This window comes from Bos mutus, chromosome X (genome assembly GCF_027580195.1).
Source record: "Bos mutus isolate GX-2022 chromosome X, NWIPB_WYAK_1.1, whole genome shotgun sequence".
Lineage (NCBI taxonomy): Eukaryota > Metazoa > Chordata > Mammalia > Artiodactyla > Bovidae > Bos > Bos mutus.
In genome coordinates, this window is record NC_091646.1 from 35,544,713 (window position 1) to 35,548,641 (window position 3,929).

The window sequence follows — 3,929 nt, forward strand, 5'->3', positions numbered from 1 at the left end:
TAAAATAATCAGATTGAAATTTTGATGGGAATAACATTGAATTTGGAGTAGATTTGGGAGAATTGTGACCTAAATATTAAATCTTCTAATCCATGAACATGGGATTTCTTTCCATTTGTTTTGTACTTTGTCCATTTCTATGACAACTTTTTGAAGTTCTCTGAGTATACATACTACACTTCTTTTGTTCAATTTATTCCTAAATATTTTATCATTATTGATGCTATTATAAACCAAATTTTTGAAATCGAATTTTGAATTTTTGAATCTAATTTTTTTTGTTAATAGCAACTTTATTGTTTCACTGGTGAAAAAAAAATCATAACTGTATGATGCATTTCCCCTTAAATTTACAACAATGAAGGTTATACATAAATTATATAGATCACAAATTGTCTATTTTATACTATTTAGAACAAAATTATTTTGATAAATATGTCCAGAAGACAACATAAGTTCTTAATGGATGGCTGAGTCCAAATATGCAAAATATAGCTTCTGGTTTAGACCATGGTGCTTTAAAATCCTCAAACATGCATCAATATTCTCTAATTTTAGGGAAAATATTACACATGGCCTGATCTTGCAATTTGGAAGAAGCCCAAGCTGAATTTCACATACAGTATTTCTTTCCTCTAAATTAATTTCAGAACAAAGATACTTACAGGTTAGTACTTCCAAGGAATGAAGGAAATTATACACTCAACAGTGAAACAGAACAGAAAAAACGGAAGGGGCGCTTCATTAGTAACAGAGATAAGTGGGGATTTTTTGGCTTTTTTTGTTTGTTTGTTTTAAACAGATCACAGGAATTTTAAATAGCAGATCAATCATGCTACTTAGAATGAGCAGACAGACCTGAACACTTATGAAGTGAATAATTTTATTAAGGTCTTGAAGGTGAGTGTCCGGAGGTGCTGGGTAAAACACACCACAGGTAAGAAACGGGAAACCTACCTCAGCATTTCTGAAAGGCACAATCTATGGAAGGGAAGCCTAGTATAATAAAACCCTTACTGGATGTGCATGGAAAGGAGGATGGGAGCCTGACTCCTTTTTAAAGGATGAGACCCTCATAAATTGGCCCTTCAGATTCTGGTGTTTCCCGCCTTAAGTGCAAGTGCTCCATTGTGTTATGAAAATGTTTGTTAATCTGCTCTGTTTCTTCACTGGATTCAAGATTTGGGAGGTCTTCTCGAATCTTTTGGATAAGCTGATTCAAAACCTGAATAGTGACCACATCATTTTCCTTTTCATAAAAATAGATACATCTGTTCAGGATTTCTATAAAAAGTTGCACTTGTAGAGAGGGGTCCATGCACTGATTTGCTATTTTCAGAGCTTTCTTTAGGCATTCCATTACCCTTTTGCCTCCATGCAGCTCCTCTCCATTTTTGTCTGTGTTTCTGCCAGACCAGAAGAAATGTGCACAGGTGCTCACAGCTCGGCCCTGATCAGGCTTCTTCAGAAGTTTGGATGCAGCAAGAGCACACTGAATCCTCAAGGGTTCATGGTTTTCTTCACTGAAGCACTTCATCCTCTCAAAAGTACCAATGATCAAGGTGATGGCAGCCAGTTGTGCTTTGAAATCACTGATTTCATCTTCATACAGAGAAAATGCCTGGGACATAAATTCATATGCTACTGTTTCATGATTTTCAAAACCAATTTCTCCAGCAGCTAGAGCCCCCTGAAGAAAAAGTCTTAAGGGTAATTCTGCCAGCTCTGCTTTGATCAAAGCACTAATAGTCTGGTGAGTAAATGAAAAAATCTTCTGGCATTTCTTTTCCCATTTGTCATCCACTTTAGAATTCTCTTTGTAGCGAAAAGCCAGCTGGTAAGCTGCAAATACCAAAGGTGGCAGTGTGGAGCAAATCTGTTGATTTCCACCAGCTCCAAAATGTTTTCGTGCTGTATTTAAAATCAAGTACTGTTGATCAGGGTCCTCAGACCGTAGAAGATGAATGAATCTGCCCACAAGGCTCTGCTCATCAGCAAAGTCCTCTGGCTCAGGTTCTTCTACAGGTTGATCTGGCTAATCCTCAGTCAGTGTAGATACCAAATTCATTATGGAATCCACCTGGTCTTGAGAGACAATTTCTGTATTATAATCTAGAACATTACTAAGCATGTAACAACTCATGCTCTTTCTGGACTCATAGTCAAAATACTCAAAGAGTGGGTGGAAATGTTTTAATTTCAAGACTGTTAAAATATTGTTGTAAGTGTCAACAGGAATCTTCAAAAGTCTGGTGAGCTCCTTTGAAACTGCACTACTGGTAGCAATATGTTCAAGGTTGAGCTTATTAAATATCTCCACTGTTGTTTCTAGAACTTTATCAACATAGTCCACACGGTCAGGATAACACTTCATAGTGAGATTAATGAGAGAGACTTGTAAAGATACAACATCCTCCGAAAGCATGTCTTGTCTAGACTGTATTACTGTAGCCACCTGCTGTGAAAATATGTCAAAAAGTTTAATATCTATTGGGATTCCAGGTCCATCTTCACGGTGAGCAAATAAAGCTAATCTATCAATTAAAGCAATGATTATGTTTTTCATATTTACATTTTGGTGTAACTCAGCACAGGCCCAAAGAAAAGGATTCAAAGTTTGAAGGTGGAATTCATCAGGGAAAACCTGAATAATGCATTCCATGAGATATTCCTGAGCCAAAGCATCTCTGCAATTCACCACTTGCTCCAATATGCTGGTCAAAACAATCTGTAACGTTCCACATTTAGACCTTCCAACTGACTAAGGCGCACCAAATTTGTTCCCACTAAAATTCTCAGTTCTTGTCTTTCTTGTTCTCTTTTTTCTCTATCTTGGCTATGTCCCTGATGCTGCATTCGAACCCAGAGCTTGTTCATTTCTGCAAAGTTGAGTAGGACAAAATCCATGGAATCACTGATATCACCAGTTGTTTCTTCATCTGTTGGCTCCCCTTCATCAGGTAAGATGTTTCTGGTACACTGAAGTAGATAATTTCGAAGAAATAGACCTCTCAAGGGATGTTGCACACCATGGCACATTTCTACCAAATCTTTCAAAATATCTTTCCTGGACTGAGGAAATGACTTGACGTATACAACTCCAACTGTGATCAACAGATAAAGCCTTGGGATAATGTTTCCGGCATACTGTACAAGTTCATAGAGATCTGCCACTTTTCTTCCTTTAGCAAATTCATCTGTCAGGTAAACTTCCAAGTAGTGCAGTTCATCAGAAATAGCCATATAAAGTTCATAGTAGCTTTTTGGTGATAACATAGAAGTCCACAGTTCACCAAGCATATTAGAAGCATGTTTCAGAGCATCCATAAGCTTGTTTTTGTCCAGGCATCTCTTCATCTGGAATGACTGGACCTTCACAGCCTGTATGGCTTCATCCAAGAGTTTTTCCTGCTCATCCTGTGGTGACTGCTGTGTTGTAGGCATGGCGACTCCCCTAAGCCTGCAGCAAGAAGCACCCGCCTGAATCTAATTTTTGAATAAATTAATTTTGGAAATTTTCATCAGTTGGATATATAAATACAATTGATTTTACATACCCAGCTTGTGTTCTGAATTTTGCTGAATTTATTTCAATTTTTTTTTCATAGATTCATAGCTGTTGTTCAGTTACTCAGTTTTGTCAAATTATTTGTGATCATATGGACTGCAGCACACCAGGCTTCCCTATCTTTGACCATCTTCTGGACATTGCTCAAACTCGTGTCCATTGAGTCAGTGATGTCTTGCAACCATCTAGTCTGTTTCCCCCTTCTCCTCGTGCATTCAATACTTTCCAGCATCAGGGTCTTTTCCAGTGAGTCGGCTCTTCACATGAGGTGACCAAAGTATTGGAGCTTCAGCTTCAGCATCAGCCATTCCAATGAATATTCAGGGTTGATTTCTTTTAGAACTGACTGGTTTGATCTCCT

General features: G+C 37.8%; 1 pseudogene; it reads right to left on the reverse strand.

Annotated features, from left to right (window-relative positions):
- Positions 1-373: 373 nt before the first annotated feature.
- LOC102284329 (vacuolar protein sorting-associated protein 35 pseudogene) lies at positions 374-3,475 on the reverse strand (annotated as a pseudogene).
- Positions 3,476-3,929: the final 454 nt, after the last annotated feature.